Here is a 27,523-nt window from a genome sequence, read left to right on the forward strand (position 1 = left end):
CTGTCACTCTTGGAGTGGACAGGGGCATGCTCTTCACATAACTTTTTTGAGGGGGTCGGGTCGCCTTCTCAAAAATCTTTATCATTGAAGCCCTAAAGGCCTCCCATTTTTGGGGGAAATCATGCTTAGGACATGAAATTAACCTTCTGTCAGGCGAGGAGGAAGAAGAGGAAGAAGATTTGTGACATTGCTTCTTTGATTTTTTAGATGAAGAGGAGGAAGATTTCCTCAAGCGACTCTTCGACCTCGACCGCCTTGACTCGTGACTCGATTTTCTACTAGATTTTCTACTCGACTCTCCCGAGTCTAAAAGACTCCTCTCCTACCGCTAGCTTACCTTGGGGTTCCTTAAGAGCCTTATTCTACATCGCCAGACACGAACCGCACTCGTTGACCTGATGGTCAGGTCTGAGGCACCAAAGGCAGTTGCGGTGAGGACCCATAAGGGACATCTTCCTTCCGCACTTCAGACACTTTTTAAAACCTGTCTTGGGTGTGGTAGGAGTTGAGGATGAAGACATTTTCAATGAAAGAACTGACGCGCCGTTTCGAAACATGAAGCAGAAGCTGGGAAACACGGAAACTGAGACCAAGGGGCGCGGGTCGAGCCCTTTATACGACGGATGACGTCGACAATTGACAGCGAGGGACTAAGACTACGCGGCCTCGAGCACAGCGCCCTCTGGTGAACATTTTTTTCCAAAGAAAGTAGCAGCAAGCTGGCAGATTATCTAAGATGATGAATACGTGGGAGGACACAATCCATTCGAAGAAGTATCCGCATGTGGAATTACATGGCTGAAGCAAAACCCAGGAGCGCTGGTGAATTTGGCCCGTTCCCGTCAACACGGAAAAGGGGACTGAGGTGTGGCACCAGAGAGCGGAGTCAGGGCAGCGCATGCTCCCTGGGCCGCACCCCGTGCGCCTCTAAATTTAAAGGGGAAGAAGGTTTTTTCTGGTGGAAAAGGTTCTGTCTCCCGGGACGCCCGTACAGTATGGAGGAAAGGGGACGGGATGTAAGAGTACAGCCATAAAGAACATTAGTGCATAGGCTCAAACGAAGCCGCCATCAAGTGGGTCAAAACCAGATTAAGATCCCAATCAGGGACAACAAAAGGGGTTGGCGGAAACTTATTGTGAAGGCCCTTCAGGAATTGGCCCATGATCGGAATAGTAAAGAAGGAACCTTGGTCTGGGGACCTCTTGAACACAGTCAGGGCCGCCAAGTACCCTTTGACTGGAGACCCGAAGGCCTGTGAGGCCAGTGACCGAAGGAACTCTATCACTGTAATGGTGAGGCAAGAGATGGGGTCAATCACGCGTTCCCTGAACCACGCCTCAAAACTTCTCCATCTGCACGCGCACAAAGATCTTGTAGATGGTCTGCGTGCAGCCAGCAACACCTCAAGTACTTCCTCAGAGAGGTCCTAGTCATATCTCATCCACCACGCATGTAGGTTGAGGGATTCCGAGGTCGGATGTAGTATCCTGCCTTCCAACTGGGTTAGGAGAGCGGGACGCCGAGGCAGCCAGTGAGATGGACAGATCCAAGAGGTCGGAGTACCACGTTCTCCTCGCCCAGTCCGGGGCGATCAAGATCATGGTCACTTGAAACCTCTTCAACCTCCGGAGAACCCATGGAATGACGGGAAACAGAGGGAACACGTAAAGGAGAGGGAAGGACCAATCCACCAGAAACGCGTCTCCCTGTTCACTGGGAATTCCCTCGAGCAAAACTGTTTGCATTTCCTGTTGGACTCTGTTGCGAACAGATCCACTGCTGGGGTACCCCAGAGAGCGAAGACCTCCTCTAGGACTTCCTGGCACACTTCCCACACGTGCAAGACCATGCTCTGCCTGCTCAGAGCATCCGCCAAGTTGTTCTCTGTGACTGCCATATGAACTACAGAGACTGAGATCCTGTTCTCCAGCAACCAGAACCAAAGCATTATCGCCTCCGTGCAGAGGAGGAGGGAGTGCACACCACCTTGCTTGTTGAGTGCATTTAAGTTGTGCTGTCCATCAGAACGAGGACTGTTTCCCCTGCAGAGAAGGTGCGAATGCTTTCAGGGCAAACCTGATAGCTCGCAACTCCAGACTATTGATGTGCCACCTGGCTTCCATCGCTGACAAGAGGCCGCTCACCTACAAATCCTCGGAGTGAGCACCCCCAGCCCTTCAGAAACGCATCCGTTACCACTCAGGTCTGAGGCCAAGGAGGCCACAAGGGTTCCCCGCTAAGAGACTGTTGTGGTACTCCCACCAGGACATGTCGTTGACCACTGATGCAGACACCATGAGGCGATCCGAGAGAGCGCCAAGGTACTGAGCCCACTGATCCCTCAGGAGCCATTATAAGGATCTCATGTGCAACCTGGCCTCTGGCACTAGAAAAATGCAGGAGACCATGAGGCCTAGGAGGCGGAGGAAGGAAGCCGCAGGTAGAGTGGCATGGTTCCAGAACAAGTAGACCATGTGTGTCAAGCGGACTAGTCTCTTCGGGAGGGAAGGCTTTCCACACCGGGTGTCTAGGACTGCTCTGATGAACTGGAGCCTTTGGACTGATGTTATGTGGGACTTTTTAATTTAGAGAGAAGCCCAGCTTGTGCAGCTCCTCTAAATGGGACAAGACCTGCACTGCAGACTTACCTCGGATCAGCCAGTCGTCCAGATATGGAAATACGTGGAACCCGGATCTCCTGAGATGAGCCGCAACTACCGCCATGAGCTTGGTGAAGACCCTTTTGGCGGAGGTCAGACCAAAGGGAAGCACCTTGAACTGATAGTGCATATCTCCAATGGTGAACCTTAGGAACTTCCGGTGCTTTCGGTGGATCGGCACATGGAAATAAGCGTCCTGTAGGTTTATCGGCACCAGCCAGTCCTGTAGTTTGAGAGCGTGGAGAATCTCTCTCAACGTAACCATCCTAAATTTGTCTTTCCTCAAGAAAATGTTCAAGGCCATGAGATCCAGAATGGGACGGAGACCTCCTCCCTTCTTGGGTACCATTAAATACCAGCACGCTTGGGAGGTAGCTTTTCCACAGCACCCTTCAACAGGGCTATCAGTTCTTCCTGGAGCTCCTGTACCAGTTGGATTGGGGGTGGGGGCGGTCTGTCCAGTGGTTCTCTTACAAATGGAAGACAATAATCCCACTGAATGAGCTAAAGAGCCCAGGCAGCGGAAAAATTCCCTGCCACTCGAGCAAATGCTCCCTCAACCGTCCTCCAACCGGTCCGATGTGAGAGGGGCAAAATCAAAGCGGCTTAGGAGGCTCGGTCACCGCTGACTCTGTCTGTTGACCTCTAGAAGCTACTCTGCCCCTTCCGGAGCGCGACAAAAGCTTCTGCCCTTGCCTGGCCAGTGGGGGCTGGACTCTCCTGCCATAAGAAGCATATCTCGTGTAGTTCGGTGCCATGGAGGCGAAACTAAATGCAGGTTTGGCCGGCTGCACAGCTACGCTTAAGGACTTATCAGCGATTTAGGATTCCTTACATTTTTGTAAGAAATCGTCAGCTTTCTGGCCGAATAGAAGATCGCCCTCGAAGCGCATGTCCAGAATCTTGACTTGGACATTAGGCGAAAAACCAGAGGTTTTTATATATGGAGGATGCCATGAATCGGCCCACACAGTCGGTGATGCCCACACCCATTCGCGACTGTCTGGTCACCTCTTTCCCATCCTCCAATAGCTGTAGGAAGCCCTTGCGCATTTCCCCTTCTGGGACATGCTGAGCAGCATTTTCCAACTGCTGTCCATAGACCAAAGGAGTACTTGGCAAAACTGCTTGCCACATTTCTAGCTTTTAGGGCCATGCTACCTGAAGTGAATGCTTTCTTTGCTAAGGCATCTACTTTTTTTGCTTCCCTGTCGGGAGGCAGAGTAGATGTAGAAGATGCATGTCTAGAAGAAACAGTAGCCGCCTGCATAACAAGCCCCTCCGGGGAAGGGCGAGAGGAGAGCTATGAAAGGTCTCCTCTAGCTGGCCTGTATTTCCCAGAAATGGTGGAGCTGACGGGAGGAATGGAACAAGGGTTTTGCCACATAATTGTTAAAGGATCATATTACGTTCTGTGGTGAGGCCTTCATCTAAAATGTCAGTAAAGTCATAACCCTGTACAGGCGCCACAGATTAATGCAATCCCAGGGTGTCAATAACCCTTTCTACTACAGCTCTGAATTTAGAAGTATTATGGAGATAGGGCTGGGATTGCTGAAAATCGAGGTCTTGGGAGGTGTCCAGACCGCTGGCGTCCTGGAAGCCTTCAGCCAGTTGTAAAAGCGGATTTTGGTCATCAAAATAATCAACCACTCCTGAACCCAAGTAAATAGGCTCGACATCCCTCTGGTCATCGGCGTCGGTACCGCCAAAGGTACCTGCAATAGTATAGAAAATTGGGCACAGGGTTGTAGGGTGAATGTTTTCTCGACAACCGTCAATGTCTAGGGTTTGTCTCTCGGTGCCGATATGGTGGATGTCGGTCGGAATCAGGATGCTGTAGCATTGACATCCTTGGATGCGCAGGGTTAATCCAGCTTCCATTGGATCTCTTTGGTTGTCGAAAGATTAATCAGCGCCAACATTGTAGGTACCAGGGCACCTGAGGGGTTGGGTATCCAGAGCGCCGCTCTTGGCTCCAAAGCCTGCTGCGTGGGAGGGTTAGCCGCACCAACTGCAGCATGCTTTTTGAACTTGCCAAGCATCAATGATTTGAAATCCTCTGACTCTTGTCAGTTGGAAAGCCCAGCCGACGGCTTACCTTTATCCGTCAAGGACACGGAGTCCCGACGGTGGCGATGATGCCTTTTCTTCTTTTGGGACGAGGAAGAGTGGCTCCTCGAGTGGGACCGTTTCTTCTTCCGCCTATGTTCTTTCTCGGGGGTGTGCCTCTCAGTTTCGCCCTGCGAAAACCTAACTGGTGATCGCGCCATTGATTTTGAAGGCGGTCGACCCAGAGCAAGTTTTGCAGCTCGATCGCGTAGGGATTTGGGTTGCATTTTGGCGCACAACAGACACCTGTCAGTTCTGTGACCCATGGCGAGGCACCAGAGACACAACTTGTGTGGGTCAGTGATGGATATCTTGGTGCCACAATCGGAACACCGTTTGAAACCAGATGCCCAAGCGACCGACATCTCACGTCAGGGATTTGAAAAAAAGTACGTTTTCTGACGAAAAAGTAGAGTGAGTCAAAGACTGCGTTCCCAAGCAGCATGTTAGCGCGTGAAATAACAGGAACTGAGGTTGGGGCGTAGTGAAGTGGATATCAGATCATATATTTATACGAAGCCTGACGTCGTCACGTCTGGAGCCGACGGCCAGACGCTGAGCAAGACAGATCAATGGTCGACAGCTGGTCATGGTGCAGTACGCACCCTGTCAAAAATGTTCCAAAGCAGCAAAATAGTTTAATATTTCATAAATCTTTGTAAAAAACTGTTTACATTACAAAAGAACACCATATCATAGGTGCCGTCTGAGAAACCTGAGGGTATTTTCCCAGCAAGACCTCGGGAATCCCTTATTCAGGTGGCCACGGAAGGGCTGGCGCTCTCAGACCCCAACCCTGGGGCCGGACAAGCGAGGGAGGATGACCTGGGTAGGGGACCCCGGGGTTATGCTTGGGGGGAATGCCCAATCGGAGACGCAGTATTATACCAAGGAGGAGGGTGAGGGGAACGAAGTCCCTGAGGTCTTCCTTGGCTATTCCACTTCTACCTCCCTACCACCCAAACAAGCTCCCTTAATAAAATCCAATCAACCCTACACCTCTGGTAAACCAACTGGGATCCCAAACCGTCACATTCAGAAACCATCTCTCTCCGAATCCGCGTTGTCCCGTTTTCTACCAGACTACTCCCAATCATTCTTCTCCACGTCCCTCTGATAATTAATTCCCGAACAGCCAGTCTACCTTGATAAAACACTACTGTTCCGTACAATCCTCTCTGTTCATTTCACGATCCCAGCTATTCCCGTTTACCTCAAAAATCCTCCAAACCCACCCTTCCGAATTCACCAAAAACCCCTCTAATATAAGGGTCAAAATGCCATATAACGGCTCTTCCCCATTCTGCCACGCAGAAACTCGATCTCTCCCCTTTTCCGACACGAACATTTTCTCCCGACACGAAAGACAAGGGATTAAAGGAATGGTTCGGTCAAAATTTTTTATTGTCCCTACGGGTCGGCCATGTGTTTTTAAGCCTAAGTCGCTTGATTTTAGAAAAGTTTCCTATGGACCTTACCTGAGTTTTCGTCCATTAAACGCACGCAAAAACAGGCATCAGGGCGCTGCCATTTTGTGATAATCCTATCACTTGCCCCATCGCCCTGGCTGACCTGCTTTTGCGGCACTAAATCATATCCCCCGCCCCTGAGCCTGTCATCAGCAGACGCGTACCGCCCATTTCACAACGCCAAAGCACATCTCGTGTCAACATTCGCTGCGCTTCAGCTAATGACGCGTCGCCATGGAAATGGCAGGACGCCTCTTTCCTCAATAAGTATAAACAGACCGTTTCACAACACACAGCAGCAGATTTTCGATCCCATTCCTCTCTCTGTGTTACTTTGAGTATTCTGTGACTCGTTTCTGTGCTCTGGTCAGCTACCTTCGTTGCTTGTAGCCCGTGTGAACAGATACCAGTACCACCACTATAAATTATTTTAGTTTGTTTAACACACAATGGCTACAATAATGCCCTACACGTACGAGCCCGAGTATACCGAGGAGGAACTACTGGAAAGGGAAACACGTGAAAACGATAGGTCTTCGGACGGCAGTTGGGAGGACGATTCAACAGCTGAAGAGCCTGGACCTAGTCGCATGGTCGGTGTTTCCACCTGGTGCACATGCAATCGGTGCGAGCTAATGCCAACTGAGGACGAGAACTGCTGCTGCTGTGAAAACTCGGGATGCGTGACCTACATTTCGGAAGGCGAGCCACGACCGCAATGCATCACCGAGCTGCCAGACTTCAGGGCAGCCTACCTCACACGGTCCGTGTTGAGGATAATGATGGTGCTTATGCACGAACTTCGCGCAACTGTTCGTCCTCGTAATCAGAGTAACGAGTAACGAGTAAGTATACTCTGCTTGTGATGCCACTCCTATTTCATGGTCTTCTACTATATCCAAAATTACATATACATATCATTGTAACGCGAAAGTCGTTCAATAGTGTGCAGTGTCTAGATAGCATTTGTCCGAGCAGAATGCCATTAGTTACAAGAATTGTCATTGACAACAAACGTTTATTAAACTTATCTTGGTCACGGGAGGCTTGGACACCGCGTTCGAAGAGTAATACCCACCTGTGCCGTTCGTGCCATAAGAGAAACTTTCCCAAGTGACAGCGGTCAGTACAGGGGATTTTCTCTCGCTGTGCTGCAACCTGACCTGTACAATGTGTAAAGTCTTGTATTTTTGTGTCATTAAAATAAGATACAAAATAAAACACCACATATATTTTAACAACGGTTGGTTCGATTTTTTAAATGAATCAAGTGTGTCTCCATTCAAGGATGGACATCAGACATCTGTGCTCCGAATGGGTGAAGGTCAGGTCGCTGTGAAGCTGGGTGGTCACTATCTAAGCTAACATAATATATTCTCAATAATGCATGCACTAAATAACACTTTTTCAAAGTCTTTCAGTCGTTTATGTCTCTATAAAAGTCACACATATATCTATACTATCAATTAACATTGGATTATACAGGCATTAGGTTAAGGGTCTTGACCACTATAATACACTGTTTGAAGTGTGGGTCTGTGCTCACAAGAAACTCCGATATGTGGCATTTGTTATACCTTGCAGGGACACAGGGTCAGAATGGCAGTAAGTTTCCACTGGCGAGGGTGCATGGGCAAGGACACGTTTGTGGAGATGAACAAGCTATGTGCTTAGTTCAGGCTGGTTCACATGCAGGACAGTGATCTCAGAGGAAGAGTGATGTGTTACATTTATTAGCTGTTGCAAAAACCTCTGGCGTTTTCCAGTCAGAGTGGGAACGAGGGTGGGGGTCATGTGCTCTGCGCAGTGAGGCCTGGTCACCAAGATGGAGTGGAAAGGGGGTTCAAAAATGGATGTCCCGTGTCCTGCTCAGTGGTCCCATCTGTGCGAATGTCAACCAAAGTTAACATCACATAAGGGCAAGGGGCAAACCCACTACTGGAGGCACTTGGTCCAAGTTTCTACTGAGAAGTAAAGGATGAGAGGGGCCTGATGGCCCCTCGCTCCCACACACTTGCCTGCACGCCCACCGGCCCATCCATCCCACCCCCCTCTATCAAAGGCGGTTCGCACCCGGTGATGAGCCATGGCATGGGGGGCTGTCACGGGCACAAACGGCCAAGTTGCCAAACAGCATGTACACTTCAAAAGGTATCCCACGCCCAGGGGCCATCGCTCACATGGCCTCCTCAGACCCCGTGTCTCCAGGCAGGCCTCCCTTGAGGCAGGCCGCCCCCCTCCAATCCACATAATTGTGTCTCCATTCAGCAGTCTTCCTGTGCCTTATCTGCACGCCCCAGGCCCATCCATCCCACCCCCCTCTATCAAAGGCGGGTCGCACCCGGGGATGAGCGCTGCATGGGGGGCTGTCACGGGCGCAAACGGCCAAGGTGCCAAATAGCATGTACACTTCAAAAGGTATCCCACGCCCAGGGGGCATCGCTCACATGGCCTCCTCAGACCCCGTGTCTCCAGGCAGGCCTCCTCTGAGGCAAGCCGCCCCCTGCAAACCACATAATACCACGACATACACACGTCATTCATTCACAAACACACCCCTGTTTCTAATACTTTCTAAACCACTTGATATGTCTCATGAGAACATCTTTGTGCTTTGCAAGTCAACTCCTGAACCTTCTACCTGAGAAGCACTGAGATCTATGCTAATCTGCTCGCCGTCGTGCTATCTGTGACCGCTTCGAGCAAACTCGTCAGTGTGCTATCTGTGGCCATCTACCTGTTCTCCTGCAACATACTGCTCGGCCTGCTGAATCCAACTGTTTGTTGGTCAAGGTAAGGCCATGTATCCTAGTCATATTTTTACATTTCTATCTATTTGCGATTACAGTACCCAATAGTGCTATGGTCATTGGTCTCATTGCTATTGACTTGAGTTTCAATTGTTATGCTATCAATAGATGTATTTATTTTCATCTGTGTCAATTGTCATCGAATTGCAACGTTCGGGGGTCCAGTCTATGATGTAAGCATGTTTCCTTCTCGTGCAAGACAGAACATCCAAGGAACGAGTCACATGTCCAGAGTTTAGTCACATCATTAAAAGAATTTCTGTAACTTATGCAAATACTAAGACGCACATGATGAACTGGTAAAGTTCCGGCGACCAAAACAAACCTTGCATTGAACATGCTATGGTTCATTTACTTTTTTTATGACATTTTTATTCATCAAGGTTTTATAATAATCTTGATATTTACTTTTCAGAATTTTCAACAATGCCGGCCTGTTCGATTTGCGGTTGCCCTTCGAAGACCCATGCGAAATCTGAAGGCACTACAACGCATGTATTCCCTAAAAGTGTTGATCGAATAAGAGAATGGGTCAGACATTGCGGATATCCACCGGAAGAGCTTGAAAGTAGAGTCCAGCAAGTCTTTGTGGACAAGAGGGGTGATCCGATACCGCATCTGCAGCCGGCACTTTTCCTCGAACATGTACGCCACATCTTGGGTAACAAAGAAGAATAAACGGCGAACGACACGAAAATTGCTCGCAAACGCTATTCCAACTCTATTCGTCCACATTCCGCCACTGGGGAATCAAGTGTCCGGATTTAGCTTTAGGCCTTGCGGTAGTGTGTAGGTAGCCGAATGGATTAATTGATATTTTAGGTGTTGTGTCCCTTGTAATGCTTTCGATATTGATATGTGTGTATAGCTTTTTGAATAATGACATTTATCAATAAATTATTTTTCGATTTTATAACCCCCAAAGGAAATATATCTACGGGCACAGGGAACTTGTGCTATATTGCGCATTTTCAATAACATTATTCTCAAGTATTCTGTCGGTTTACATGGCAATTTTTTAATATTTGCATTTCATTATCAAACAATAAATTACCTTTACAGCTGCTTGACTATCCACTGAATCTGAAGCAAGAACATTCAACATCTGTGACGTGCTCGCAGTTATCAATCACTTCTAGCGCGTATCAGGTAATCATATTTGGCTATTCCGCTACAGACTTGTTTTATGCATGTCAAGTAATAGTTTTTATGTATCGTGTGATTATTTTACCAATTGTTTGGTTAGTGCTTTCCAATTGATATACACCTTAGTTGTCGTCCCCTAGTGTTTGTTTTCAGTTATAAATAGTGTTATCCATTCTAATGCAGCTACTGTCTTTCAGGGAGATGCTGAAGCATCCACCACATTAACAACAGCTCTAGATGTTCTTCAGCAGCACGAGGTATGGATACTGGCAGCTCCATCGACCGTGATCATCAGGACTGGAACACTTGTCGTTTGATTGTTCTACACCATGTTTCATTCGTGGTTAGCCATTGATATGTACCTGTGCGGTCGACCCCAAGTGTGTGTTGTGTTTTCAATATTGTAATCCTTACTAATGCAAATACTATGTATCAGGCAGTTGTTGAAGCGTCAACCCACGCACTTGATGAGGAGCCTGACATTCAAGTAATTCCAGGGGAAGTGGAAGCGGGACCATGCAGGTACGAATTGGCGCAACAGCTTTCGGAAGTGCGCACCACATTTACAACATCCATAGATATTCTTCAGCAGCACGAGGTATGGATACTGACAGCTCCATCGAGCGTGATCATATAACGTGATTCCATTTGCTATACTTTCTTCCCTATTAACGCAAGTACTGTGTTTCAGGGAGACGATGGAGCTTCCACTACAACCACAAGATCCCATTTAGATGATGCAGACGTAAAGAAATCTGAGAAATAAGTCGATTAAATCTGATCATATTTAAAAATTCCTTGATTCTTTTAGACAATGCATCATTTGTGGTTATCTCTTTATATGTACCTGTGCCGTCGACCCCAAGTGTGTGTCATGTTTACAATATTGAAAACCATACTAACGCAAGTACTGTGTTTCAGGGAGTTGCTGATGCCTCCTCTCCAATACAATCATTCATGGCAGTCCATGCAGAGCCAGAGGTATGGATACTGACAGTTCCATGGAACTAGGTCATCAGAGCTCGAATACTTGTCGTTTGATTGTTCTACACAATGTTTAATTCGTGTTGAGCTATTGAGATGTACCTGTGTGTTCGTCCTCACGTGTGTTTTATGTTATCAATATTGTGATACATAGTAATGAAAGTACTATGTTTCAGGGAGTCCATGGAGCCTCATTCCGTGCTGTCTATGCGGATACAGAAAATACAGTCGTAGCAGCGCAAGAGGAAGGGAAGAGATGCGGAAACGAATCGGAGCTACAGCGTGCAGATGTTGAAGGTCGAGTCAAGAAAGTTGCAAAGAAACAAAAATAAGGTTAGTTACAAACAGTTCATAACTTTTGAATTTCTTTGTGCTGGGGACTATTTTATGTTTTTTCCAGTCAATTGTACTATACTTTATCTTGTGTTTAAACTGAACATCCCTTTTCCAATCTGTCCTGTAGTTACCCGTGGGTCTACGAACTATACATACACAGACAGTGAAGCGAATGAGAGATGTTGCTTGCCAGACCATTTACACTATGGAGGAACTATTAATTCAGACGCCGCGTGTTGAGACTAGAGATGCTCAAATCCAATGGCCAGAACATGAAATGAATGTGTCCGAAGGATCCAGTAAAGTTGTAATGGACCATTGCTACAGTGCGACTGCACCACCACAAGAAGATGATACTGAAAGTATTGAGGATAGCTCGGAAGTGGTCGCAGATCAATTCACACAATCTACACCCGCCAAAGAATTGCCACCAAAAAAGCTGTCGACAATGTTGTGTTCTCCCATCAATGTTGAAGTAACAGATGTTGAAATGACAGAGGATGAACCAGCAGCAGCATTCACCGACGCATCAGAACCTGATATTGGCGATATTTGTTTCAGTTGTGGTGAAATGTCCTCAACGATGCAGTCCGAAACAAGTGTGACACCGGATGACAGTCTAATGAAAGAGGGCAAATACATAGTATTCGACAGTTGTTTGATGGATATTATAAGTATGCTGAAATGTGGGCTTCCGTCAGAGGGAAAGTATGTCGGAGGCCATTGATTCATGTGACTCATCAAAAACAAGGCTGTAACGTCAAAATACATGCCGCCTGTAGATTAAATCATGCGTTCTCATGGTCTGCACAACCGATGCTGGGGAAGGTGCCAGCAGGCAATCTACTGTGTGCAGCTGCATCACTTTTTAGTGGGTCCAGTTTTAGAAAGTTAGAGTCTTTCTTTCAGTTTGTGGGACTTCATTTCATTTCTAAAACGCAGTACTACAAATACCAACATGATTATCTGTTTCTGGCCATTAGTGATGCTTGGAAAATTGACCAATTGTCTCTAGCAAGTACATTCGAACAGAAACAATTCAGGCTAGCCGACGATGGACAGTGCGACAGCCCTGGATTTTCTGCCAAGTACTGCACCTACCACTTTCAGGACATGGATAGTAAGAAAATTGTGAGTTCGGTGGTCGTGCAGGTAACACAATGTACATCCTCAGTGGCCATAGAGAAACTAGGATTTATAAAATCAGTGGAATATCTACAATCGAGGGGAATGCACATCGACCTCATAGCCACGGACAGACACATTTCAATTGCCAAGACAATGAGAGAGCAGTTCCCACATATTAAACATCAATTTCATCTATGGCATCTTGCTAAATCAATCAATAAGAAAATCTCGGCTGCAGGGAAAAAAAAGGTTTGAAAAGTATTTCACAGTGGTCCCAGTCTATCAGCAACCATCTTTGGTGGAGCTCCAAAACTTGTGAAGGGTCAGTGGAAATACTACTTGAAAAATGGCGGTCACTGATGCACCACTGTACCAACGTTCACCGCTGGTCAGAACACCTACATTTCCACCAATGTGAACATGGCCCTTTGTCCCCAGAGGAGGCAAGGAAGAAGAAGTGGTTGATTCCATCTTCACCGACACACAAAGCCATTGAGAAGATTGTTTTCGATAAAACTCTATCAAGAGATTTGAGGGGACTGACAGAATTCTGTCACACAGGAGGTTTGGAGGTGCTCCACAATATGTGCCTAAAGTACAGGCCAAAGCGCTTGCATTTCAGCATACAGGGCATGAAACATAGGACTCTACTTGCAGTCTTGGCCCATAACGAGAATCTCTGCCATGAACAATCTAGGACTACGGGTAATGTAAGGATGCCTCGCTACACTAAGGTGTTTTCTAAAAGAAGTAAGCAATGGGTCATCAAACCAGTCTATGAGGAAATGGAGTTCGACTTTGTAAAAAGCCTTATTGTTGCTGTACTCGAGAAGCACAGATATGGAATTTTGAACGTTTCTGTGCAGAGCTCTGATGCATTGCCACCAAACATTGCCACAGTGCCATGTCCACCCAAAGCAAAGCTGGTTATGAAGTACAAATCCAGGTTTAAATAATTGTAATATGATTGTCTTTTTGTAAATAAATGTTATTGTACAGTGTACATACAAAGTATGCTAACCCTAACCCCTCCCTTCACCATCCTGGGTGGCGAACAACCTGGGTGTCACTTCTCTCTCTATTCACCTCATATCGCTGACCTTGTCAATATGTGTATGTATATATTTTTGTTGCTGTAACTAAGTTTCACAAGGCTTGCGTATTGCAAATAATAAAACAAACAAATCTCACTTTCAACTCAACTCCTCGGGTACGTTATACTTTCCCTGACCTTCCCCCAAAAAGTCAATGTCTCCATAGTTATGGTTCTCTAGGGATGCAAAGTTCGCGGACAACAAGGACAAAATTGGAGGCCTCAGGGCGCGCCAAGCGAGCCGTTGCAGATGGGAGAGAAGCCAGTTCACATTTGCACATTGAGGGCTAGTACATAGATGGATTCGAAAATTCAAATTCTCACAGATGGCTTTACTGCGGGATGTTGCAAAGTAAGAATGTATGCTCGTTTAGAGTGAAGGTCAGCGGCTTTGATTTTCAGCTGGTGGCCTGAAGAGGCCCACAACTCACACTGGCAGCATAAGTTTCTATTGTTTTTTGACCTTGAAGGACAGGGACCATGCCGAAAGGACTTCATTTGAAGGAGGTGTGCAATAACGTAAAAGACGATAAGGCAGAAAATTCTGAAACTAGACCGAGTTTCATGTTAGTTCAGTATACGAAAAATCGTTGTCAAGGGCACAGTTGGGATTTACGGACTGCATTACGCAGAGACACAATGGAAATTGCAAATATAATGTAAGTAACTCTTTATACGCTTTTATACCGGAATGACGAATTAATGAATGGACGAATGAATGAATGAAGAGCAAGTAAAACATTTGTGGGATCGTATTTGTACCGGGCACATGGGCATGCAGGTCCACATTCCACACGCATGTAGACAGTCGTTTCTCATTGTGTGTTAACCTCAATTTATTTCGTTAGTTTTCCCATTGATTTTAGAGCCGAACATACTCCATTGCACTATCCTTGGAAGCAAATAGTTTCAGATCGGCCGTAATAAATAAAATGAATAATATTAATAAAGATCGGCTGGCGAGACTAATTATAATTTTTATGTTTTCAAAACAGGTATATCCTACCCTACTGCTACTGCCACCAGTTTCAGACCCCGGCAGATGGTTTCTTCAACCGCCAGTTGCAGCTTATCGTAACAACTGCACCACTTTGACGATCTTATGGGACGATCGCCAAGGGCCCACATGCCCTTACGCGGTACTAGCGGCTAGAAGCAACATATCAACCTTTACGCTGGCCTAGTGCCTAGTTGATGGAACAGCCTTGCGGTTCACCGTGCGACCAAAGTGCTTCTTTTAACGAAAACCAACACCCTGTGTGCCATAAAGTAACAGCGCGTGACTCACGATAAAACGGAACAGGATTTGCGGATAGAGAGAAAAGAAAAAAAATTACATTCCGATTTAATATGCCAATTGCTGAATATTCTATAAACATTTAATGTTAAATAAATGTACTTTACCAAATGTACCGTGTTGCTGTTTGACTTGGAAGTACAGTTTCATATTCCGAATTGTGGCGCGCTGTGTTGGGAGTTGATCTGTATTGGTTTCCGGGTTCTGTGTGAAGTCGCGTAGAAGACGACTGGGCACGTTTGCCTACACAGCACAGTAACGTCACAGAGAGAGGTGGGGAATATGAATGTTTTGATAATGTCAGGCTCAGGGGCGAGGGATATGATTTAGTGCCGCAAAAGCAGTTCAGCCAGGGCGATGGGGCAAGTGATAGGATTATCACAAAATGGCAGCGCCCTGATGCCTGTTTTCACGTGCGTTTAATGGACGAAAACTCGGGTATGGTCCATAGGAAATTTTTCTAAAATCGAGCGACTTAGGCTTAAAAACACATGGCCGACCCGTAGGGACATTAAAAAATTTTGGCCGAACCATTCCTTTAATATGCAACCTGACATGTTCCAATCCAAGGGTCAGGCAAAGTCAGACAATTGACCACAATCACACACACCTGATGATCCTTTCCTTTCCCCACAGGGATAAAAGGTGGAGCAATAGAGCACAGGACGAGCAAGGCAGACCACATGACGCGACAGCTAATCAAGCCCAGCAGTTTAAGAGAAGGAGAAAGGCAGCGAGACTCAAGAGGGTGCCAAGGAGAGAAGCAACCCTTTCTGACCCAAACCTGCAAAACCTTCAAAGAAGAAACCAAAAGTCTGAACAATAGCTATACAGTCTTGCAGCAGATGTCAGCGGTACACGGGGCATGCCTACGCCGATAAGCCGGAGCAAGGGAGACTCCTGCTGCCGTCTACTACCCTGACTCCAGATACCAAGGAAGGCCAAGCGGTTCATCACAGCCGGTGAGTCGAAGGGAGAACCGATCAGAACCAGGCTGTGTTAAATGAAAGTCGCAAAGTGGCATATTGAAAGAAATTCAAAGAACTGTACAATTGTTAAAGGGAAACAAGCTGCAGAGGGGACCGGCATCACTAGGGCGCTGTCTCGAGAAACCCTGGTTAATCCCAAATTGATAAAACTACAGATACCAGAAGGCTGTAGGAGAGTCATCAAAATAGGTCAAAGTGGTCATACAGTAGGTCTAGCCAAATCCCTGTATGATCGAAAGTCTTTGACCTAAGAGCTGCAAAGAAAGCAAGGGAAATGAATCCTGCAGCGTAACAAAGTAAATGGAAATGTGAAGTTGGCCAGAGTGAACCTGGCAGAGGGATGCTAACGAAAAGGGACGAAGTCTAAAAATCCTGTAGCTAACTGTGTGGTAAATATTAATGTGAACCCAGCGGAGGAATGCTGACGAGGAGGGGGCAAAGTCTAAAGTCCCAAGAAACAGTGTGTTGACAAAGGTGAACCCGGCAGAGGGATATCCATTTGAACTGTTTAAAAAGACATTAAGATCATCACCCTAAAAAGCCATAGTGAACTGGGTGGAGGGAGGCTGAGGCTGAGAATTGAGAAGGGTTGGCGCCCAAAAGAGGGGGACCCAGGGTTGAAGAACTATTACCCGAATAAAGTGAAGAACTTTGTGATTTAACTTTTGTTTGATACTTTGGAACTCGAAAGGCCAGACAGTTCTAGGGATTTGCGCCCAGAAGGAGGAGGATCCGGGGTGAGAGTTATCATCAAAAACCCACTGAAAGGGGACTGTTTATTTGATTTGTGGAATACGATTTGTGAAGGGTTAGCACCCAGAAGAGGGGGACCTAGGGGTGAATCCATCACCCAAAGAATATGTGAAAAAGAACTTTGTGTTTGTCTGTTATTGTACTGACCCTCGAAGGCAAGAGACTTTTGTTGAAATGAGACTTGGCCACCGAGGCTTCTGAGAAGTTGAAACCGGAACTGTTGTCTCATGTTGGGGGAAAGCTTGAGAACTGTGCTGTGCTCAGAAGTCCCACCTTATACCGTGCTCAAAACGTGTGGAAAGGAGACCCAGGCTACCGCATCCTGACATATTATTTGTGAACACTTCATTATTTTCTTGAAAACTATCCCACACCCTTTTTGTATTAGTTGTATGGCTTGGTAATAGTTTTTTCGTAGTATAGGCCCCTTTATTTGACATAACGTCACTAGGGCTGCCATATTATTCTTTTGATGGTTGACGCTTGTTCCCATCTAAGATTTAGGTTTAGATTAGGAGTTTTTCCAACCTGCATACAGTTTAATAAACACCCTTTAACTGTAATCAATTGTGTCTGCCTTTACTGTTGCCCCCATGAGTTCCTTACACGTCCCATTGCCAAGTTTCATGGACGCCCGAGGAAATATTTAAAAACCTCATCACACTGTGGGGTTAGCATACAAAAGCGACAATGTTACTTTATTTTGTTACCACAACAAAACAATCTGGTTCTGGTAAACTCAGAACTAGACAACCAACCACACATTAAACCTTTCATGTTCTAAAGGGGATTACTCGGATCACTATATCTGCATAGTAAAACTTGCTCTAGATTTTTGGCCCCGGATGTGAGAAAGGTCTGTCCTAGACATTCTCTTCTGATTGCCAACGGTGCCTTTATCAGGACATAAGAAATCTAGTGGTAATTGTGGTTTGTCGATTTTCAAGAAACTTTTTCTGTGTAGAGAACTCTATTATTTCTGCGTGTTTAGGGTGATTTTCTTTATACATTATCTTTCAGTGGAGTAAATCCCTGCAAGCAACAAAAATTTCCTTCTCCTCTATTCTACTAAACTAATCTGGATATGTGTGGATCATTGCAGTAGTTTTCCAACTTCTCGTAGTCTTATCTCCCTTCCCCAGAAACAAGAGTTTTTGCATACCAGTTCAATCTTAATTTTCGGAAACGCCATGGAGCTTCAATGCTCCTCACAAACTTAGATTGGGGAAAGACGTGAATCTATCCTTTCCGGAGACTGGCTGACACTACTACCAACAGCTTGGTGAAGACCCTTGTAACTGGTATTGAGTGTTGCCTATGACAAACCTCAGGTACTTCCTGTGCTTTGGATAGATCAGCACTTAGAACTAAGCATCCTGTAGGTCGAGTGACACCAACCAATCCTGAATTTCTAGGGCCTGGAGAATCTGCCAGAGTGTTACCATCTTCAACTTGTCCTTCCTGAGGAACTTGTTCAAGCACCTCAGGTACAAGATGGGTTCCAGATGGAACAAGTTACTTACCTGTAACTGTTGTTCTCCAGCATGGGTCTGGTATGGATTCACATGCTCATGAATATTCCCCGTCGTCAGGCTGGGAATCCTCGGTAAAGAAAAAATCAGTATCAGTTTCGTTTCTGATCTGTCTTTCTTAGTAGTAACGAATCACTGGTCTCTGGGTCATACTGCCACCGGCCAATGACTGCTCTCTCCCTAAGCCCCGCCCCTGGCAGCAATCCTCAGATTTGGTAGCACGTAAAGTGGCAGTATGACCAAGTGAAGAGCCGCAGAGGGGTAGGAGGGAGGGGTTGCATGTGAATCCATGCCAGACCCATGCTGGAGAACAACAGTTACAGGTAAGTAACTTGTTCCTTCTCCAGCACGGGGTCTGGCATGGATTCACATGCTCATGAATATAAGAATACATAGCAGTACACACATGCACAATCACGGGAGGTGGCAAATACTCAACATTAAGCATTACATAGACGCAACATTAAGCAATTCTTACCTCCTCACCAGGCCCACCTTCAGGCGAACAGGTTGCGCAGCACTGCCTGGCCGACTCTGGACTCCTCCCTGGAATCCCGGTTGACGCAGTAGAATCTCGTGAAGGTGTCCGTCGACCTCCACGTAGCAGCCCTGCAGATGTCCAGCAGGAGTACACCAGACAACAACGCTGTGGTAGTAGCGATTTCTCTGGTCGAATGGGCTATCGGACGGCTGGGCAACGGTCGGTTTGCCAACCGGTGACAGGGCATGATGCAGCCGGAGAGCCATCTGGAAATGGAAGCCTTCGAGAGAGCCTTCCTTTGGTTCACAGGTGCAAAGTTCACAAACAGCTGTGATGTCTTCTGAAATTCTGAAAACTCTTCGTTCGGTCCACGTAGAACTTCAGCGCTCCAGCTACATCCAGCGAATGCAAAGTCCTCTCGGCCTGCGATGGGACGAAAACTGTTAACACCAAGGGCTCGTTGAGATGGAAGTCCGACGGCACCTGGGGCCTGAAGAAGGGGTGCATCCTCAGCACCACCCTCGGCTTGTGAAAAGTCAAGCATGGAGGCTTGCAGGAAAGGGCCCGAATCCCTCCCACTCGTCGTGCAGAGGTGATGGCCACATGGAACGCCGTCTTCCACGACAGGAACTTAAACAGGGCCGTATGCAAAGGCTCGAATGGTGGGCCCATGCGCCTGGTCAGCACCACTTTGAGCTCCCACGCCGGGGCTGGAGCCTCCACCGGCGGGAACGATCGGAACAGTACTTTCATACACTCCTTCACCAGGCAATGAGACCACAGGGATGACCGTCCTGCAGTTCTGGTGTCTCGGGAAATCGCTGCCAGATGTATCTTGATGGAAGCATGAGCTAGTCCAGCTTCAGCCAGCGACAGCAAGTACGGTAGCACTTGAGGGGCCGTAATCCGTAGAGGGTTAATCTTCTATGCACGGCACCAGACAGAGAACCTCTTCCACTTGTGTCTGTAGCACTTGAGAGTTGAGGACGCCCTGGCCTTTGCAAGAACCTCTCTGCAGTCTGCCGGGATATCGTACCCTCCAAACTCTAGTGCTGCAGGAGCCAGGCCTGCAAGTTCAGCGACTCGGGGTCGTGATGAAGGATGGCGCCTCCTTCTCTGGAGAGAAGATCTGCGTCCGTCGACATTTTGACTGGTGGGGACGCTGACAAGTCCAGAAGTTCCGGGATCTTCCTCGGCCACGCCGATGCGACAAGGATCATCCTGCACCGGGATCTCTTGAGCTGGTTGACGAGTCGCAGTAGCAATGGCAACGGAGGGAACGCATACAGGAACAGGCCGTCCCAGGGGAACGAGAAAGCATTGCCCATGCTCCTCGGCTAGGGAAACCTGCTGGCTGGTGATAATCCACAAGAAATTTGGCAAATACTCCCTATGACCAGTCTTGTCTTTTTATCAGCAGAAGGTTATCCCTGTTGTGATATATGGGGCAGAAAACGCCCTTGGTTGCCCTTATGAGACATGGGCTTCTCTAGAAAATAGTTTTTGGACTAAGGTACTAACACTTCCGAGAGGTGTGAAGACTTCGCGTATAAGATACGAGCTCGCCCTAATATCAATGGATGCAAGAATATGTTGGAACCTGTTGAGCCTGTACCGGAAAACCTGCACGCGTGCACAGATTCCACAATTTGATATCTTTTACAATGCCGTTCCTGGCAATTCAAAAGTGGTTCACATGTGGTCAAACAGATGCGAAGAAATCTTAAAGAAAAATGACATCAAAATTGTATGCTTCATGAAAATCCAGATGCAGGAAAACTTAAAATCTGGCGTGCAGATTGGGAGGAAACTTGTGTGGAGAGATCAGCCGCCAGTCGAATGTGCGATGTGCCACTAGAATCACGTGCCTTTAACACTCTTCAGAATTATGTGGCACTATTCCCCAATCCGCAGGCGCATAGGCTGTTTATATTGTTTCGATTAAACATGTTTAAAACCGTTGACCGGCTCCGCTCATGGAAGGGCTACGAGCACCTGTCACCTGAATGCAGGTTATGTGCGAGGGAAAACGAATCACTCAAACATTTAGTGCTATTTTGTACTAAACTAAGATCTGAGAGGACTATTCATTTGGGGCCCTGGAGTGCAAACCATCCCTCTTTATGTGCAGATGATTGGTGGAATCTGATGTTTCAGGGATCCGACTTAAAGTTAATACTTCTATTAACGCGATTGTTGGAAAAAATCTAATCTTGTTTGACATCAACAGAAGGAACACCTTCCGTAAACAGCAATATTGGGTGAAACAGTGTCCATAGACATCAGAAATGGAAATTATGGGAAATGGATGGAATGATGGTGATTGTCATAGGATAAATGTTAATATGTGTATGTATGTGTTGTTTATTTTAAAGGTTTGTAAAAACCAATAACATTTTTTAAAAAAAATTTAAAAAAAGAAAGAGTCTATCCACTTGATCCTGACGCAGTTCCCACTCGTGGCACGAGTGCAGCTCCCTGCTGAGCGAGTCGGCAATTGTGTTGTTTATCCCTGCCAGATGAAAGGGTACCGGAAACACCCCCTGGGCAACGGCCCAGTGCCACAGATACTGGGCTTCCTTGGACAGGGCTGGGGATCTTGTTCCCCCCTGCTTCCGGATGTAGAATATCATGGTGGTGTTGTCGGTGAAGATCCTCACCACCTTGCCCTTGAGGGACGTGAGAAACGACCTGAGGGCCCAGAACACTGCTCGGAGCTCCAGTATGTTGATGTGCTTAGCGCCAGAGGCCTCTCGTGTGAAGATCTCCAGTGTGAGCTCCCCACCCCTCCAGGGAGGCATCCGTCGTCACCGTCACCTGGTGTGCTGGGGTCTGAAAGTCTGTGCCCGCCGCGAGATGCGCGCGGGTGCCCCACCACCGAATTGCTTGGCGGAATACCTTGTTGAGCGAGATCTGGTCCTCGAAGTTGCCCGTCACTTGCATCCAACGGGCGTTGAGGAACTCCTGTAGAGGGCGCATCCAAAGCCAGCACATGCACACCAGGTAGACGCATGAGGACATCATCCCGACAAGGGACTTGATGGACCTCACCCTGGTCACGTCTGTGGCCAGCAGACACTGCACCTTGCCCAGGATGGCCTTCGTCCTTTCCTCCAACGGCGAGGCCAATCGTGCTACTGTATCGAGCCTGGCTCCCAGAAACAGTGCGACCTGCGACAGAGCCAGGTGGGATTTGGGGAAGTTGAGAATCCCAGGTCCGTGAGCAGCGGAAGGTCTTCACTGTGTGTTCGACGGTGAGCTCCCTTGTTCTTGCTCGGATGAGCCAATCGTCCAGGTAGGGGTAGACGTGGATCCCCTGCAGAGGAGTCGCGTCGCCACTGGCGCTAGGCACTTGGTGAATACCCTGGGCTCCGACTTCAATCCGAATGGGATGGCCTTGAACTGGTAGTGCCGTCCCTGGACCACGAACGTGAGAAACTTTTGGTGTCCTTTTAGTATGGGGATGTGAAAGTCTGCATCCTGTAAATCCAACGACAATAGGAAGTCGCCTTCCTCCAGCTGGCCCAGCACGTGCTGGAGGGTGACCATCTGGAACTTCTGTGCCTTGATGTATCCGTTTAGATGACGCAGGTCCACGATGGGACGCCAACCTCCTGGCTTCTTTCTGACGAGGAAGTATCTTGAGTATACTCCGGAGCCCTGGAGCCTCTTTGGGACGAGCTTGATGGCTCCTTTCTTGAGCATCGCCCTTACCTCCAACAGCAGTTGAGGGGTGGGGTTTTCCTTCCTGGCCATGGGAGGAATTCGGGGGCACTTCTTTAGAAATTCCAGAGTGTGTCAGTGTGCCAGGGCATCCAGCACCCAACGGTCGGTGGAGATGGACTCCCACACGCTGACGAACTTCGTCAGCCGGCTTCCCACTGAGGTGCTTCGGTGGGGGCCCCCGACGCAACGGCCGGTTCAGTCTTGCTTGGAAGCAGCCTTGCCGCCTTGGTCTCCCTGGTGATGACGGCGAGATCTACCTGACTTGCCTCTTCCCCTGTAAGTTTCTTGCGACGAAGAGCGAGCCGCCTTACGGTACGCTAGGAGCCGCCGCCAAATCCTTTGGATGCACCTTGCTTGCCTCCGGAGTTCCGAAAGGGAGGCAGCCATTTCTGCAAAACGCCCAAGGCCCGAGTCGTCTCTGTGTCGGTCTTGATGGCCTGCAGTGACTCATCCACTGTCTTTCCAAACAGATTGTTCCCGTCGAAGGGCATGTCCAAAACCTTGGCTTGCACGTCTTGGCAGAAATCCGTCGCCTTGAGCCACCCCCGTCATCTAAGGCAAACGCTGTTGCACAACTGGCGGAAACCGGTGTCGGCAATGTCCGTGGCTACCGTTATGGCGTGGTCCGACACCACCTCACCTTCCTGTAGAATCGGCAGGGCCTCTGCCCTCTTGTCGTCCGGTAGGAAGTGCAACAAGGGGGCGATCTTGTACCACAATTCCCTGTCGTAGCGGGCCACAATCGCTAGGGCGTTGGCCGCCTTAATCGTCTTTGCCGCCGCCGAGATGACTCATCGTCCCATGTCGTCCAGTTTCTTACCCTCGCCGTCCGGTGGGGAAGTTGAAGATGAAGCCGATGCCCCCCCCCCCACCGCTTTCTTCTTGGCTGCTGCTGATACGACGAATCCGGGGTCAGCTGTGCCCTAAGGCACAACGGGGCGGCGTCGGGGACCCAGTACTTCTTCTCGTACGGGTCCCTCTTGGCAGGCGTCGTGGACGGGTTCTTCAGGAGTGCAAGTTCCTCGTCCCAGATGTCATCCAGAACGGCACCGCAAGGACCGTCTTCCTCTTGGCCTCGCGCCATTGGTAGAGGAAGCCTTCTTTCCTTCTTCTCTTCGGGGCAGAGCTGAAAAAGCTTGGACGCCCTGGCAATCATGGCGTGGAAGGAGCAAATTTCGTCGGGCGGTGACGCCCGAGGAATCGGAGACGGAAGGTCAGTTCCGTCGTCACCACCGTCGTCATCCGTCCCCGTCGTGGCCGTGTCTGTTCCCGTGTCATCCCTCGGGACCGGGGAAGGTGACAATGGCTGAGAAGGCCGTGAGGGCTGAAATGGCGCTGGATGAATTCTCCTCCTCTTGTTTGGAGGGCTTCCCGACAGACCCGGTCCAGCTGGGTCGTCCGTCGGGGTTAGGGTCAGTCTCGTCCTTATCTCCGTGCATAAGGCTTGGATTGCTGTCAAAATGCCCAACGAGTTGTCCTGCGGCTCAGGCTGCGACGGGCGTGACGGGCGCGACAGTTGCTCCTCCTCCAAGGGAACCTCGTCATTGCCACCCTCGCTCTCGTCGTCCCTCTAGTCAGGATTCCTCCCGTGGGACCGGGCCTCTTCCAAATTCTCAGTCAGTTCCTCCTTGGAGGTTGTGTCCATAACGGCCACCGCCCCCACCCTCTTTTTCCACCGGGGTCTTCACGGGGGTCTTATCGATGGGCTTAAAAGAGGATTCCCTCTGTGGAGGCAGGGAAACTCTGGGCCCCGAGGTCGCCTCCACTGGGGTAGCCTCCACAGGCTTCGCCAGGGCCGCAGCGACTCCCTCAATCGAGGCCTTGGCCGGGATCAAGGCCTTCACCAACTTGGGCGCGCTTGAGGCCTTCACCTTAGGGGGAGGGTCACCGCCTCGCTCCCCTTCGGCCTGTTCCTTCGAGATCGACCGGGCCTCTCCAGAAGCTTAGTCGGGTTCTCGGATTTCCTCTTCCCCGAGCCAGAGCGTTGGCTCGTGGTTGATAGCGTCGGTGAAGGTGCGCCCTGCCTGGCAGCCGAGGAGCCCGACCGTTCGGCGCTCCCGGTGCCCACGGACTCGCGGTGCTTTTCCTTCTGTTGGGCCTTTGTTGCCAGGGTGCTCTCACAGTACTCAGAAGACCGCTCGGACTTCTTCTAACCTGCTGGGCTCTTGCCTTACAGCCAGTTGGAGAGACGGGTCTGACGATCCCTCATAGTCCGATACGACATGTTCATGCAAAACGCACAGTCCTTCTCCACGTGCGTTTTGTCCTCGTGGAGGCAGTACAGGCATTTCGAATGCTCGTCCTCCTTGAACACATTCTGTAGATTGCATCCAGTGCAGATCCTGAACAGTTTGCCGGGAGTCGAGCTCCCCTTCTCCTGGGCCATGTTCCTCTCGTCCGCGTGGTAGGCCTCAGAACACTTCTGGAATCCTCCAAGAAGCGTAACTCGATGAAAACTTCACCCTTGAGGGGCGTACAAAAATCCGAAACGGGTCCCCGTTGATCGGAAGTAGAAACGGTGGAGCTTGAGGCTCGATTAAACCGAAAAACTGAGATAAATCTCTTTGAAAAAGCGCAAAACGCAGTAAAAGGTCAAGAGCTATAGCACGAGGACTCCCAACACTTGAACGTGCGGTAAAAATCTGAGGATGGCTGCCAGGGGCGGGGCTTAGGGGGAGGGCAGTCATTGGCTGGGGGCAGTATGACCCAGAGACCAGTGATTGGTTACTACTAAGAAAGACAGATCAGAAACGAAACTGATACTGATTTTTTCGTTACCGAGGATTCCCAGCCTGACGACGGGGAATATTCATGAGCATGTGAATCCATGCCAGACCCCATGCTGGAGAACTCAGTCGTGCTTTGGGACAAAAAATAGTCGGAGGACCACGCCCTGTTCCTTTCTTTGACAGGCACCAACTCTATGGCGCCCTTCTCCAGAAGAGAGGAAACCTTTCAGGAGCAGTGGGTCTGGAACAGGAGGTGGTCTGGCCAGAGGGGGGCAGTCTGGAGGGCGTTTTAAAAAGGGAGCAGTGACCCTGAGAGACTACCTGAAGCACCCATGCGTCTAAAGTAGTGGTACACCATTCTTGTAAATAGTGTGACAGACATTCTCCTCCCAGCGTAGCATTGCAGAGGTTCTTAAAGAGGTTTTGTGGCAGGGGCAGCACTGGAAGGGACAGACGTGGAAGCAGTCTGGGTTTTACCTCCTCTAACTCTGGAAGGTTGAGAGAAGCGTCTCTCAGATGGTCCATAACTGTAGTAACAAAAGGTCCTGCCCTTTCATTGAGTTGAGAAGGCTGTCGTATTGTCGCCCCTAAGGACTTTGCCACTAGTTTAACTTCTATTGAAGTAATTGATTATTTATACATTTAAACCTTTACTTACATTATATGATATCCATTTCCTGCAGAAATTACTCTATGTCCCATACCTGATGAAGGGCTACTTCGCCCGAAACGCATAGTATATACAAGGAGCCGCACTACACACACCCATAGATCACCTTACAGGAGACCGGAGTTTTCTCAAATTATTAATATATTGTGGAAACGTTGAACACACTTTACTTATGTATACTTTGGTTGCATTTGTATAGATTTGCACAAATTACTCTGATTATTGTACTTATTTGTGAGCACCACATGCTCCCTTTGTTATTAAGTATTGCTTAAATTTATAAGTGACATTTTATGAACTTGTTTTTCTTTATTAAACGTCTTTTGATCTGTTTGTTACAAAGTTGATTTACTTCATTGCAAAAGTAACTGATTATACCAGTCAAAAGTGTGCCCTGTAGTTGTCCTCAAAATTTGGTGGACCTCTTCCTTTCACGTATATTTGGAAAGTGTACACAAAGCATTAACTGATTTGAAACATTTTTTGCCAGAGCTTTATAACGTTTGTCGCCCCAGTCAGGAGTTAAAGAAAAACAGGCGCTAGCCTTGTAGCCAACAGTCGCAGCATGTAAGACCAGACTATGGGTGTCTGGTAAGAAATTCTGGATCAGACAAGGCTGGTCTGCTTTTCTTAGCAAAATCCTTGTGGATTGCTGGTCAGAACAGGGAGACTTGCATAGCTCCAATGAAGGGATTTTTGACAGGTCACATTGCGTCATTTCTGAAACTCGACAGGTTGTCGACGGAGACCCATAGGCTCAAACACGAAGAGAACTGTGTCATCATCCACGTCCAGAATGTCCCGGAAAGAGGACATAAAATCCCTTCTCGACTTTGGTGCAAACCTAGTCAAGGGATCCTCCGACCATCAGCGTCTAATGGATCTTTGATGTCGATGTATTAGAGATTGAAACTGATGGGGACCGACAGAGCATCGAAGAACGTGTCTGCCCCTGAAGCGGTCGGTCTCATCAACAAACCCCGAATGGAGGATTTCACCGCTCTGGGGCTCTTAGGCGCCTGAGGTTTCTAGTGCACTGAGTCCCTGCCGGTTTTTACAGAGGTGGTCTTTTTCCTGGAGGAAGAGAGTACAGGCGGTCACGCCTTCTCACAGATCTGCATCATTTTGACTAGGAATTCTTCACACTTCTCTACCGAGGTGGATTTAGAGGGGAATCATACCCGTCTTTCAGGAGATTAGTCAGTTGACGAACGCCTCCTCCTTTTCTGCGATGAGGAAGATATGAATGCTGGGAGCCGCTCCTCCAATGAGCCCTCTTACAGTGTTTTTTCGTCGTTTACTGTCATTCTCACAAGTGTCTTCGGCTGTTTTCTTTGGGTCTGTGTTTCAACAGTGTTGTACTTCATGACTTAAAAGCCAAACAACCCAGGGACAATTTAGAGGCTCTCGCCTTTAAGGCCTTCGGCGTCATGGCTTGTCATAAGCCGCAATCGACAGACACATGGTTGTTACCGAGAGGCCACAGACAAATTTTGTGGGGGCCAGTAAGTAACATTTTAGCACCGCAATCACGGAACTAGTTGAAAACCGAAGGTTATGATGTCGACATAGTCGATGAAATTTCCAAAATCTAAAGATTTTCTATG

At 48.2% G+C, this 27,523-nt stretch overlaps 1 protein-coding gene across 1 annotated transcript in view; it reads right to left on the bottom strand.

The window, feature by feature from the left end:
* Positions 1-27,523, bottom strand: part of HDAC6 (histone deacetylase 6) — a 1,945,770-nt gene that overhangs the window by 32,814 nt on the left and 1,885,433 nt on the right. The gene's annotated exons all lie outside the window — the stretch shown is intronic.

This window comes from Ambystoma mexicanum, chromosome 2q (genome assembly GCF_040938575.1).
Source record: "Ambystoma mexicanum isolate Mex_15411 chromosome 2q, UKY_AmexF1_1, whole genome shotgun sequence".
NCBI classification, from domain to species: Eukaryota; Metazoa; Chordata; class Amphibia; order Caudata; family Ambystomatidae; genus Ambystoma; species Ambystoma mexicanum.